The following is a 14,956-nucleotide window of genomic DNA, read 5'->3' on the forward strand; positions in this document are numbered from 1 at the left end:
AGCAGTGAGGTGCTGCCTGCACAGCCCTCTGCAGGTGTAGCAATGGGGTGGGAGCAGAGGCACTGTGCTACCCCAACACAACAAACTGAAATGGAGCATCGCCCTCTGGAAGGGTAACTGTCAGCCAAGCAGAGCTCTGAAGCTAAGCAGTAGGGAAGGATGTCCCCTTGAACTCTTCTGCCAATTTATTCTGGCAATAGCAACATCTGCAGTACAGCAGCAGTTATACATGAAAAGTAACATTGATTTCTGACTGCATTCACTTGGCCAAATAAAAAAAAAAAGTCACCAATGTTTATGATAATCCCTCTGAAGACAAATGTTGCTGTGTGTGTGTGCCTCCAGCTGCAACTCTTTTCCGTCTCCATTTCCTCAGTAGATATACTGATGATACACATATTGATGTGGCACTGTCAGCTGTGCCTGCATTTGTGTTCCATACTCGTTTTTACACCTATTATTTTCTCCAAGGAAAAAAAAAAATGCAATTGTTTTCAAAATAAGAAACTGCATGTAATGTTTGGCTGCCTAAATCAATACAAAGAATAGGCCAGAGTTTCACTTTCCTAATGACAGCAGAATCTCTGTTAAATATAAGCAACTTTCCCTTGCATAAAAGACCAAGCTGGATTTTTCTTTGCTTTATTGTGTAGCAGTAACTGTGATAGATGCAAAACATCACATAGAATTTACATTTCCTATTCTTCGTTTTTTTTTTTGTGTGGTTTTGTTTTTTTTTTTTTTTTTTTTTTTCCTTTCTCTTATCCCTTCTAACAAAGCATTACTGACATAAAAGACATTAAATTAACACAACAGAGGAGCTGAGCTGCTTGTGGTATAAGAAGGCCTCCCATGGTCAGACCTGGCTCACAAAACAGGGGAGTGTGTGGCTGAGGGTGTGCAGTGTGCCTGTTACAGAGAAGGTTAAATGGTAACGAGAGACAGGTTTTACAAGGGATGCTCCAAGTCCAGGTTGCCAACTGTGTATTCAGATCACTTACTTCCATATTCAGACTGTCTTTCTTCTTTCCACTCTTTGCTTGCAGGTTTTAATCTACAGGTTGTATCCAAAATAAATTAAATTGACAAACTGAACTTGACCCAAGTATTCAGTTAGAGGCATATTTGCTTATTGAGGCAGAGAAAGCAAAAAATTAGAACAAACCAGGCAGATAAGAATTATTAATATTAGAAAAGTCAAAGGTAATCGGATCAGGTTATGATCCACCCCTATGATCTTCCCCGCCAATGCTACTCAAGGAAACCCCACAGCAGCTCCTTGTCTGTCATCATATCATCATAGTATCATAGTATCATGTGAGTTGGAAGGGACCTTAGAGATCATCGAGTCCAACTCCCGGGTTATCGAGCCCCCTGTGTAGCGAAGCGGCACTTCTACCGCTGTGCCACAGGGGGGATTCGAACCCGGGCCCTCCGGTGCCGCAAGCAGCAGCTTATACCACTGCGCCACTGGGGGCACACTGTCATGTCTTTCTCCATTTTTCCAGTGCTCCTGCAGCAGCCCTGCACACCCAGCTGCTGGCTCTGCTTTGTCCCCAGGCCAGGAGCACCCATGGATTCCTCCAGTTTCTGATTCCCTCATCCTGACCTCAGGGTCTGGATTCACATTTGATCTCTGTCTGTCCACAGCCCCCAGGTGTGATGTTCCACACCCCCATATACAACACATGGCTTATCTAGATAGTCCAAACTGTGTATTATGTCTGACACTACTAAACTTTTCTGCCATTTCCATTGGGCATAATGTGGTGTCCCGTAATGCAGGACTGGCAGCAGGCAGATAAACTTGCAGGCACCTGACAGCAGTGTGACAGTATCTGAAAGCTCTTGGAAATTTACTGATGAAAGAGGAGGATAGGTACTGCTCTCTTAATACAACCTACTTCATGCTCTGTAAGATTTGAATCCTGAGTCTCTAAGTGTCACAAGCTGGGCAAAGCAAGGAAGCAGCACCCAGAGATGCATTTCCCTCAGAGGAAGCTCTGGAGGCCCATAGATAGCTGAGGATTATGCTTCTGGCAGTAGCTTTGTGCCCTTCTCTGCTCACAGAGGGATTCCCGGAGCTCCCCTTCAGAGAAGCTCATCACAGTGAGCCTGGCAGCAGTGCAGTGGGAGATACATGGTGGAGGTACCACGAAGCAAAGCATTTCACTTCTCCTACCACAGGATGAATTAACACCTACACGAGTTGTTCTGATGGCAGTGGCTGATAAAGGCAGTAATACAGGAACAGTACAAAACCACAAAGCAAAAACCATAATGAAGGAGATACTTCCTGCAATTAAAAGAAGGGAGAACTGGCAGTACCTCAAAACATTCTCCCCTGTTCAGCTTCCAGCAGAGTGGAACAGGGGACACAGACCTCCCAGCCACTGAGTTGTGGTGTGTGCTATCAGCTTGTGAGGGTCGGGAGGCATATTTAGGAGAGCATTGCTCAAGTGCTGCGAGACGAAACTTTTTCCCTGTGCACAGCATCCTAATAATAGCTGTTTCAGTACTGGAGTGATTCGTTTAAGAGGCTGAAACTGCAGCCAAGCCGTCTGCTGTGAACAAAAGGTCCTCACTGCATGAAACCATTTACAAACAGCACTACTTCAGAGGTGTTAATTACTGCAGTGTGCTTCCAAAATCACCAGGGGTATTCCTGGAGCACACTGAACCTGTGACTTTCGTGTTGTACTACTAAACACTTCCAAAGCGTTGCATTACTAAACACTTCCAAAGCGTTGCATTACTAAGCACTTCCAAAGCATTGCATTAGACATGCATTCTGACAGCTGATGTGGTTAAATACACCAATATGCCTGCCGTATATTGGCTCATATCCAAAATTGTTTTCATGTTATTCAATGTGTACTTCTGTTCCAGAGCGCTCTCAAAGAGCAGCTATGGTGTATTACACACCTTACTGCTCACTGTAGGGTACAGCAATGAGCAGATGTGTAGCAGAAATGCTGAGTCATGGCCTGAACAAGTGATGAAGCATCAGGTGGGAAGGCAGGGCCAGCCCAGGGGAGCTCAGGTGTATGCAACAGAGCTGAGTGACACAAAGGGATGCAGTGGAGGTGAGGGCATTTTGCTGGAGACCTCTCCCTACCTGAAGCCTTCTGAAGGTAGGCAGCTTTATTGCTTTCTTTCTTTGCTTCTGTGTCCACAGCTGTTGCATTTGAGGAAGCCCTCATTTGTTGCAGTCTGGGACTTTGCTGCTCTGCTGACATTGCTGTGCTTTCCATCACACTGCAATATGCCGTAACAAAGTCAGAGGAGCACTGTGAGAGGAAGTGCTCCTTGTACTTATCAGATAATAGGCAAGTATCTCTAATGAGTGCAGTGAGGGACTGGGAGCTTGTGAGATTTTCCTGCTGAAGGTAACTTCTGTTGGCCAAAGCTTTCACATTAACCTTGCTGACCCTTTATTAAAGAGCTCAATATCCATGGTTCCAAGAATTTCAGCAGGGTAGTATCAGACAATCTTGTTTTCCAATAAACAAAGATGATCAAAGCATGGAGGCAAATAGTACGTGCCCACATGCCACATTAGAAGCTTACAATAGTCTGAACTCCAGATCCCACGTCATGCCCTGTGCTGGGGCTCATGCCAGTTTGGCTGTTTCACTGATCAAAAAGACTGGAGCTGTACCTTTACCTTTGACCTGTGATACCTCAATGCAGCTAAGATTTCAGCCCTGGCTGTTCAGAGGCACTGAGTACTTAGAGCTTCCAGTGGCCATAAAGCAAACAACTCAGTCTGAAAGGCAGTGGTGAGCAGACTATGGAAGGAAGGGGTCATCCCAGAGAGAGGGCAAATCAGAACTGGGGGCAGTGTCTGTGCCTGGCAGTCTGCAGGCAGCCTCTCCCTCACTGCCTCAGACAGCCTTGTTTTGCAGGACATCATTTGGCTGCAGAAGTTCTTTGTCTAGAAATCTTAGTTGAGAGAACTCCTCTCTCTTGAGTCACACAATTGTCTGTGACTTAAGTGCTAATCCAAGCTCTATATAACAAAGGGGAAAAAAAAAAATACAGAGGAGGGGGAGAATTCATAAACCTGTAATTATCATCGAAGTAAGACCTGCCTGTCTGGGCATGCTGGAACGCTGAGTGAGAGAGGTTCCTCTTCCAGCTTTGGTGCCTCTGTACCCTCCTTTATCTCCCTCCGTGTTGATGCTTGAGGGCACTTAACGAACACTGGGACATAACCCAGTCACTCAGCCCTGTGTAAGGGCACCGAAAAGCTGAGAAGTGATCTGGTTTTGCTTCCACCACTTAAATACCTAAGGGGGAAAAAAAGCTTTCCTCTTGCTGAAATAATTCCTTGTTTGAATGATAAAACAGGGATCTCTTGGCTTCATGGTGAGTGCATAACAGGCTGGTTCTACAGCACTTTTCTGTTTCACTTCTTTCTCCAGAAGTCAGTTAGTCTTGAATAAAGAAATAACTGAGTCTGGTAATTAAATCTTATTCTATCAATGGCTTACTATGAAGACACGTCTGACAGTAACATTTTGAAACAAAAAAGTCTTCCTGTATGGCAATTACACATCTTGTACTTCACAAAGTTATTTTGAGTAATAGCAGTTATTTATTTCTACTAATAATTAATAACCATTAGAATTGCTCTCTTATACATAGAAGGCAAAAATGATATGCTTATCTCTATTTGCTCATTAAAACTTTACAGATAGTAAATATTGTACCTGTATTCTATCTTGCTATGCACAGCCTGGCACTGATGAGGTACCAATCTCTATCCTCCTCTGCCCTTTCAGTAGGTTATTAGACTTACCTCAGATCTAATTAAAAACAAAACTCATCCTAACAACACAGAAACGCTGGTTATCTTTTTGTTTTCATTTACTTACCGTTACCAGATTTCAGTTCAGTTCTCTTGGTATTCTACAGATAAAGGTCCATGGGGCTGAAGTTACATAATTAGCCCCATTCAAAAAGAGAAAAGCCAACCAAGCAAGGTCATGTTCTGGTAGGAATTAAATGCTAATAAAAAGCCCAAAGCATATTCTTACTCAACATCACAAGTTGTTTTGTACAGAAAGATGAGCTAAGATGTTCACCAGAAAGAGGCAATAGTTGCTTTAAGGAGAGGGGAACATGGAACTGTAACTGTGAAACTCAGATTTCAGTTGGGTTCGCTCTCATGCAGTGCTGCCAACCCCTGAAGGGTCATCATTAACCAATGATGCTCAGATTGCACTGCTCAGCTCATGGTGCCAGGTGACTGCAGCTCAACAGAAATACTTCATAACTCCACAGTGCTCTTCTCAAATATGTGAATAATGGATGTTTCTTAGCTGTTGCCTCTTGATGTTTCAGAGCATCATGTTTGTTTTCTATTTGCTAAATGCTAGCATTACTTTGCTTAGAGTGTAACAGCTGCTGTCTTTCAACATCTCTTTAATCTGGTTCCCTAAAAGGGTTTTGTAGAATTATATTGCTTCTCTCTGCTCACTCCTATTTATTAACAGCCTCCCCTGTCCCTTTCCGACAGCTCCTCCCTTCACTCAGGTGTGGCTGAACAGCAGAGCTCCTACAGACATTGAGCTGCTCTCAGCTCTGTGCAATCAGTGGTGATGGTGAGAGAGACTGATTATACTGTCAGGAAAGGGAAGATGTGGTGTGAGCTCAGGTGCATCTATCCAGCTTGGCTAGTTGGCTAGTCAGCTCTCAGCTGCCAGGGCAATGATCAGGAGAATGGAGGAGAGTCAGTGGGATGGAAAAAGAGAAAGGGATTAGATAGCATGGGTGGGTTTGGCACCAACACATATCAGGATTTTGGGAGAGATAAAAAGGAGTGTGGAATGAACACTGGTAGAGAAATCAGGTGCTGCTGCTGCTGCTGCTGCTGCTGCTGCTGCTGCTGCTGCTGCTGCTGCTGAGAAGACAGCTTGATTTTAGACAGTGCTGTTTCTTTGTCTGTGGCAGAATTTGAAGCCTTACAGAATTGTTTCTGTTAAGAGGCGAAAATGATTATGGAAGTCAAATCTTTCCTCTGTTCATTCCTTCCTACTTACAGGTGCTAAAAGTTCTGCTACTGTAAACACAGCAAAGGGCAGCAATAACTAGAAGATTTCAAGCACATTTTTCCAACCAGCTCCATGGCCTGAAGAGCTGTTTCTGTTCTCTCCTCATGTCAGGTGTACAATGAACTCTCAGACTCTTCAATTGCTTCCAACAGAAAGCCAATACTGCAATATCACACAGTGTCAGCAGCCAGCTTCCTCTGACAGCATCTGATTTCACCATGTTTAACTCTTGTTCAGTACATGCAAAGCCGTATTTTGTCTTTGGCAATGGCTATCTATGATGTTGTTACATAAAGATGTATAATGATGTTTTCCCTTTAGCTGAGGTGAGAGGCAGTTAGCTCTTTCATTAGTTTTACTGGGAGCTTTGGTTCTCTGGTTTCCAAGCAAATTCCAACACATAACTAAGCAATCAAGGAAAAAATGGAATGTAGGACTGCCTTTTTTTTAACCTATGACTGAAGCCTTCATATTGATCTCAAACATCATGACCTGTAAAGATTAAACAATTATTTTTCTCTGCTAGCTCTTCCAGTGGCACTGCACACATAGATATACAATGGATTTGAACCTGGAGCTCCAAGTGCTCCCCTCCAGCAGCAGCAGAAGGGCTGCAGACAGTTTTGTGGAGCTTAGCAGAGTGGCAGTGAATGCAGCAATGTTCTGCAGTGATCCCTTGGAGCCATCTGGAGGTTCTTTGGGCCCATGGGAGGCAGAGAATGCTCTGCAACTTCAAGGTGAAAAGCCATATGCAACTCCTTGATCCATGAATTCTATGCTGGCTTCTAAAAGTCACCGCTGAATGCTGTTTGAGGTAGGGGAGGATCTTCTTAGAGAAGTGGAAGATTTGTGCTAAGACACCGCTGGTGCACTTTGCTTGTCCTAAACTGAACTGCCTTGTTCCTTCAGTGCTGTGCTAAACATCTGTAAGCAAAGGAAAGAGGCAGAAATACAGCTCATGAAGGAGACAGTCCTGTATGTCTGTGGTATTTATCATGGTAAGGCATTACTGTCTGACGATGGCAAATGCAACAGATCTGTGTGCTGGGCAGGAATCCCAGACCTGTGGGAAAGAAACCAAAGAAATCAAATTAAAGCAAAACCAGAAGGTAGAATGAACTCTCCATTGACACTGAAGGAAAACTCAGAAATATGAGCAAGCCAGGAAACTGTGCAACAATGAAGCCGGGCATCAGCCTCATGGCCAAGGCATCTTCGCCTCTCAGGATGGCACCTTTTCATCCTGGAAAGAAGACATCTGTGCAGGAAGGAGCTGAAGGGAGGGTGTGAGACCTCCTGAGGAGCTTGGCAGAAGCAGGGTGTGCCTGCTCCAGCAGCACCCTCCTGCAGGGCCTGCATGGTGAGGATGCTGTGCTCAGTGTGGTGCATAGCTGCAGTGTAGGAGCTCTCCCTGCACCTGGAGCAGCCTGGGCTGCAGCCTTGGTGGTGTGTCTGGTGGTTCTCAAGCAGTGTTCATGGAGAAAAATGTTTGGCGTGAGGCTGAATCAAAGCAGTAAGGATGAGGGCGATGAAGGAGGAATGAAAATCCTGGTAGGAGAAGAACTCTAAATGTCTCTGATGATGGGCAGTGAATGCAGCTGCACAGCAGCTCCCACCTCACTGTGTTGAAGGAATGAGACACTGGCAGTGGGATCATGTGGTCTCCTGAGAGACAGAAATCACACTGTCACTGTTAACAAATGAACGGGGGGGCTGATTTTAAATCAGAAGTGAGCTCTAGAAGCAGGAGGTTCCATTTTGCCCATACCATGCTGCTTTAATCAGACAGATGTGTTTAGTAAAGCAGCTCAGATCCATTTTCTTCAGCTTCTTTCTATATGAGGTGGCAGTCCAGCAGCGCCTTCCAGGATTTATTCCTTCATGAAAGTAAAATCATTCTGAGGTTTTGTTGAACCTCCATTTCAGTGCTGCTACACCCCAGAGAACACAACAGGGAAGTTCGCCAGTATATAGCAGCCCATTCTTGCAAGTAATGAAGTCTGTGCGAGGCTCTCTGCATCAGTTTGGCTTGCAGTGCCTGTGGGCTGGGATAGCAGCCTGAGCTGTTACAGTTTTGCTGCTCCTGTTGTACTGGACTTTGTGTCTGTTGGAGGTTTTGATGAAACAGTTGCAATTGGTGCTCCATGTTGTATAAAATGGATTCCCATCGCTGGGAGGCAGAAGTGGATTTCTCTGCAGGAAAGGAAAGAGTGGTTTCTGTTTGCAATATCTGGGAGCTGTCGGTGGCTGACCAAGTGACCCCTGCCCTGTGAAATGCAGGACAGGTGTGCTCTCTCATGGATGGGGCTGGCAGAGCTCACACTGGTGTTTGGGGGCTATTCCTGCTGCAGCACTGCTCCCAGCAGATGTTTGCCCTGTCCCCCTTCCACCTTATGGTGAGGTGCTCCTCTTCATGATGCTCTGGGCAGTGGAAGCCCTGGCTGCAGGTTGGGGTGTATCTGTGCTCATCAGGAGGTCACTGAGTGCAGCCCTTTGTGTCACTGATGCTGAGCATCGGCTATGAGACAGTGCAGCACAGGGATAAGCAAGTATAGGGACATGAAGGCTATGAATAGATGTGTGAGGCCAGAATAAACAGCACAGATTGAACGTGGATGAAGTTAAGACTATCACCAGAGGGTTTATATTGATCATTTGTGATCTTTGTGAGAACATCCACAGATGCAATGCAGAGCTTCTCATCTGCCAGAGATTCCCTATTTCCAGCATCCTCCATTGCAGTTTGGAATTGCACCTATGCCCTCCTCCAAGGTTTCTCCACTTGCTAACAGTGGAACAAATAGTCCTAAACTTTTCCTTTTCTTAGTTCTCCTGTATGGTTCTCTCGGGTCTTTCAGAATGCTAACCTACTGCTCTGTTATTCTTGAGTAGTCCCACGGTCTGCACTTAGAATTTGCGGTGAAAGACGGTGCATCAGTATTCAAGAATATCTATGACTTAGTGCTATTAAAACCAATGCAAGAGACTTAATGGCCCTCTAATCTCCACTTATTTTTTTTTAATTCTCCACAACCATAATATGTTTTCCCCTTGATGGAGTATTATTTGTGCTCCTTATTTCAGGCATCAAATGCATTCAGTTGTCATTTCAGAACAAAAATAAGAAGGTGACATTATCTGCACAAATGCTTTTCTCATTGCTCCCAGTAGGAAAAAGCACAGACAGCATGTAGTCATAAGGCCCATCTACAACACTTTGGACCTGCAGTTTGGACTGCTGATGTTACTCTGCTGTGTGTGGACTTCCTTCTTATTGTGGCACCCAATGAAATGTTCAGATGAAGTGTGGCATTCCCAGAAGGATGGCCCAGCACAGAGCTGAGGTGGGGGCACTGCCAGCAAGTTGTGTGCTGTGCAGCTGAACGGCAGAGCTTTTCTCTAGGACTATGAATATTATGAAGTGTAATCTGAAAATGGTCTGAATTTCAGTGTTGGTTTGTTTCCAGATTTATGCTGTTACCATCCTTTTTGCCTCTCCATAAGAAGCATGTAGATATCTGCTGTAGTTTGGCAGGTAAAAAAAAGAGTGATCAGCTGTGGGATCTGGAGTGCTGGCCTTACTCTGTGCCTTTTCTTCCCCCATTACACGATTTTTCTTGTAACCCCCACCCACTGACAATTCTCTGGTCTGTTAGAACGCTGTAATAAGACATCTTCTACGTACCCCAATTCCCCAGAGTGAATCAGCAGTGGTTAAATGATTCCCAAAGGCACTTTAACCTGATTTTAAAGACTGCTGTGATGATGTGCTCCTCCATGTATACAGATAAATGTACGTGTCTGTATAGATGCTTCAACCAGAGCAGGACCCTATTAATGCCTCTGTTGCATACACCCATAAAAATGAATGGCAGTTACATCTGGCTGGTGAGATGGTTTTAAGATGGTAAGGTAAATAGATGTTAGATAAATAAATTTGATAATATTCAGTTTGATTCTATGTAATGAACTACTGTTGTTTCAGTAACACATAGCTGCTTACAGAACATATGCAAATATTCTTGCTTTTTTAACACTCTTCCTATTGGAACCCATCCATGGGTTCCATGAAAGCACAGTACTGCAAGACAGGAATCCTACTGAATCATTGGTCTGAGGTCCTCCCTTCATTTCTGCTTCATTTTTGCCAAACTGTTTTCCCTTTCCTGTTCTGTCAGTGTTCAACTGAAGTTGTCTGGTATCAATACTCCCTAGCTATTCTATGTGTCAGACCCCTTGAATTAACTGCATAGTTATTTCCACATTTGCATAAAAAAAGATGGGTGATAAAAAGTGCTCCCCTTCTCTCCCCCCAAGTTGCACAGCACTCCTTCAGGTCTAGGTAGGATTTCAGACCTGGGCTTTGTCTCACTCTGCTTCATTTTTCATTTCTGATGACAGAATCACCTCTGCAGCTGATAGCAATGAAATTAGCTTTTGTGATCTCTTATTTTTGTAGGCATTTGCTGAGAGCAGCAAGCTGAAACATAGTGAATTTTAGTGTAAGTGGTGGCATTGTGTTCCTCTGTGATCTGTCCTGAAAGGCTACAAAAACATGAATTTTGCAAACAGCTGTGCTGCGTGAAGTCAGCACTATCGCAGCTGCTCAGCCACACTCACAAGCTAGGAGCTCCACAGCTCTGTTGGCAGATGGGATCACACAAACGCTATCTCCTGAATGTGACGTGTTGGGTTATGCAGTGCTCCAGTGCTGAACTGGGAAAGCAGTCTGGCCAGCTCCAGCTAACACAGAGAGGCCAAGAGAAGGCCTATAAATGGTTGCTGTCCTCATCTGAAAACAAACATTTCTTTAGTTTTTGGATGATGTACAAATACTGCAGAAACAAAACAGCATTTCAAAGTAGATCATGTTTCATGGTTAAGTAAGAATCTGAGAGCTCCAAAATCAAACCGTGATTACAACACTTGCCTGGTGGTGTGCCTTTGTGCATTATGAAGCCCTGGGTTCATCAGCAGAGTACATTCCTGATGTCGGTACAACACGTGCTCAAGGTAGGATTTATGACAAAGTTTTGTGTGTGCTGTGATCAGACAGAATGAATCCACCATTTTGTGGTGTGCTTCTGCCTGCCTCTCTGTCTGGCCGGAATAGATCCGTGCTGTTTGCTCAGCTGACACCATGCTTCCTAAAAATGATTCCTTCTAATTTGAAACAGGCACAGCAACAACAACGATAAAAAAGGGAAAAAAAAAACAAAAACCAAAAAAAACAAAAAACAAACAAAAAAAAACAAAAAACAAAAAACAAAAACAAACAAACAAACAAACAAAACAAACAAAAAACAAAAACAAAAATTCCCTCCAACCCTGTAATCTTCTTGGCTGTTATTTGATTCTACTTTTTGTTCTGAGTTATGAATTTTGTAGTATCACCCATGATTCAGTGAAGACTTTGCTGTATGTAAATACAGCAAGACTGGAGTGGGAGGACTGGAAGATGATGGAAGAGAAGAACCACTGACATGAAAGGTGCTCAAAATAAGTCATTTCAAAGCTGCTGGATTTCTTGTCAGGTGTGCTAAATAGACACGATAGGTTGAAAGGATGGCTGAAAGTGGTTTAAAATTATATAGTCATAAGCAAGCTAGGGGAACATGGTTACTAGGAAACTTATCAGGCCCAGGAGCCTTTGGAAGCAGTACCATGGAAGCATTTATCAATAATTTTTGGTGAAATGTTTCAGATGGGATTTCAGTTTCTCTGTTCTAGGATTGGCTGCACTCGGTGCCTCCCTTAACGTGCTGTGGGATGAAATGAGAAGTGTGTTAACACTGCAGCTGCAGAAACTGGAAAGTATGGTAGATGGTAAAAAGCATTATTAGAGTTCTTAATCCTCTTAACAAATAGAAAGTGTGATTGGGAAGCTGTAGGATGTAGTAGAGATGGCAAAAATAGAACAGCAGAGTATGGGAGGAGGAATGAAGTGCTGAGATCTGAGATGGGGAATGAATGGTTGTCCCCAGAGATGGATGGAGAGTTATAATGGAGCACAAGCCCAGTACAAAATAGAGACCTACAGTTTGCAAAGATACTGATCGTACAGTATTTAATGAGGAATACTGCTAACAGAACAGGTGAAATAATCTTGTGTTTCAATTAAGTTTTGGTAAGCCCTCAGTTAAAACATCTGGTTGGGACTACTCTCCTAAGAAGTTGCTGGAGGGACTGCAGATAGTATGACAAAAAGTCCAGCAGCTTGTCACAGGTATCTGCTACATGATCAGAGATCCTGGAACCTGTCTTCATAACCTGTAAAGACCGATAACTTCTCACAAATATGTAAAATGATCTTGAATGGAAGGGAATATTTTGTTCTTTGTGTTTGTGCTAGATAGGGCAAGAAATGATGCATTCAAATTGCAATAAGATTGATTAAAAGTGCGACAGTGAGTAAAACACTGGCAAAGGACAATGAAATCATTAGAATGGATTGTTTGGAAAGGTGGTGGACTATCAGTTACTGTCTGTGTTTAAGGACAGGTTGGATGTGTGTCTGTCAGGAGTGGTTAGCTGTGATTAACTGCTGTAAGCAGATGGTTATCTGGTCACTTAGGCCCTTTCTAGCCTTGTATTCTGCATTGCTGTTTATCTTCTATCATTGGGGCACTCTTCCTTGGGGGTTTAGTGTGCTGTAGAAGTGTTGTAAGGAGTGTGAACCCATTCCTGTAAACCCATTCCTGTAAACCTCCAGGTGTAGTGGGTGCTGCCAAATGCAAGTCATTATTAACAAACTCTATGAATGTTAATGCAGGCCAATGAGTTACCAGCTATGCTGTCAAGGATCTCTTGGGCTCATGAATGTTTGGACACAGCAGAAGTAGGACAGCTGAGGTATTTTTATGAAATCTTGGCCAAAGCCATGTATGTTTTTGCCTTGCTCTTCAGTCACTTCCTAGTGTCTTGTACCCTCACCATACAGCCTCTGCTGCTTTTCTCTCATTAGTCCACACACGAATTTATTAGTAAAGAAAACAACTGTGCTGATAAAGAGATAATTAAAACACTACCAAACAGAAAGAGATTTTTCTTGTAATGTCTGTTCAAAAATAACCACATCCAAAGTTTAGTTCTCTGGGTGAAGAAGTTATGTCTCACTTCTTGAGTAACCATGAAAACATAATAATTACAAAATGAAATTAAATGCAAGGCAATGCAGGACTTGCCAGAGCCAAATGGAATTAAAATGTCAACGATTCAGTGTTCTGCTTCGGATTCAAACATTAACTCCCATCATACTTCAAGAGTGGCAATTAGTCTGTTCCATTCTTTGGTGCCAGGTGATATGAAATAGGTAAGTCTTCTTTCAGGAGAAGTCAGTAATCAGTGAATATCTCCTCAAAATTCATTCCTCCAGCTTCATTCTAATGCAGCTGACTTGCTTGGACACAGTTACTTGTACACAAATCTGTTTTTGATAACAGTTGAGTTGCCATGTGTTGATTAAGCAATAGGTAATGGACTACACAAATCTCTGTGGCTTTAATTAGGTTAAAGAGCATTTCTCCGTTCTATAGCCATAAGAATAACACGTATCGATTTGTTGTTAATTTTTGGAAAGCATTCAGCTTACAAACACATTGTCTTTTTCTTTTTTTTTTTTTTTTTTTTTTTTTTTTCTTTTGAACTAGAGGGAATGGTTTCAAGCTGCGACAGGGGAGGTTCAGGCTGGACATGAGGAAGTATTACTTCTTGGAAAGGGTAGTCAGGCATTGGAATGCATTGCCCAGGGAGGTGGTAAGAGTCACCGACCATGGAAGTGTTCAAGAAACGTTTGGATGTTGCGCTGAGGAATATGATTTAGCTGGGAAGTATTGGCAATGGTTGGACTAGATGATCTTCTAGGTCTTTTCCAACCTTGAAAATTCTGTGATTCTGTGATTAGTATTTTGCTGTATTTCCCTTATCTCACTGTTAAATGCTGGAGAATGGCAATCTTTATCCAAAAGAAGGGACAGGATAGAGAAATGATGCTGTGATTTGCATGGCAGGTAAAACTGTTCTTATCTCAGCAGATCAGGGGAGGACTTCTTCTTTTTTTTTTTTTTTTTTTTTTTTTTTTTCCTACCCAAGAGGATATGTAAGGTAAGGAAAGAAAGAATAATTTCCTTAGAGATGGTGTAAGAATTTGCACTTTCAGGTTTGTTTTGTGCCTAGATATTAATGCTGCAAGAACTGTACAAGAAAGAGGAAAAGGTTCGGTGAAGACTGAGGTCTATCAGTAGGGGACATGAAACTTGGGCAGACTAGGATAGAAGACAGCGATATTGTATTTCCCTTCAAAGAAGCAATGGGACTCTGATCACACAGTGGAAGTAGATTTGTAGTGCAAGAACTTACATAAGTAAGAGTTATGCTTTAAAGGTGAAAGTAGGACTGAGAAAAAGGAAAAGGAAAACATAATCTCTCTCTGTTCTTACATTGTGTCACAGAGGTAGTTACATCCCTATGGTCCTATTGCATGACTTTGTTTAAATACCTGAGCTGGACCTGTCTCCAAAAACAGCCGTGCTACTAAGTCAGGCAGCAACCACTGCCACTGGTTTTCTAATCTGAGGTTAAATTAGCTGTTAATAAAAGCAACAACCAAAAACAACTCAGAGTGATGTTGTGGTTTTGTGATTGTTGTTGTTGCTGAAGATATTCCACATCAGCACATCATGCAGAACAGTGGCAGTTAAAGAGTTCATTTCTGGTTCTTTGTTACTGCCATTTTGGGTTCCTGGAGAGGAGGGGCAGCATCCTGGGAGGACTTGGTGTGAGGAGGAAGCGGGGTGGGACTCCGGACTGGACCCCAGCTGTTTTCTGCCTCTGACCATCTCATCTAGCCACAGAGCAAAGCATGTGCTGCCCTTGCCCTGCTGTGGTTTGACTCCTAT

This window comes from Excalfactoria chinensis, chromosome 4 (assembly GCF_039878825.1).
Source record: "Excalfactoria chinensis isolate bCotChi1 chromosome 4, bCotChi1.hap2, whole genome shotgun sequence".
NCBI classification, from domain to species: domain Eukaryota; kingdom Metazoa; phylum Chordata; class Aves; order Galliformes; family Phasianidae; genus Excalfactoria; species Excalfactoria chinensis.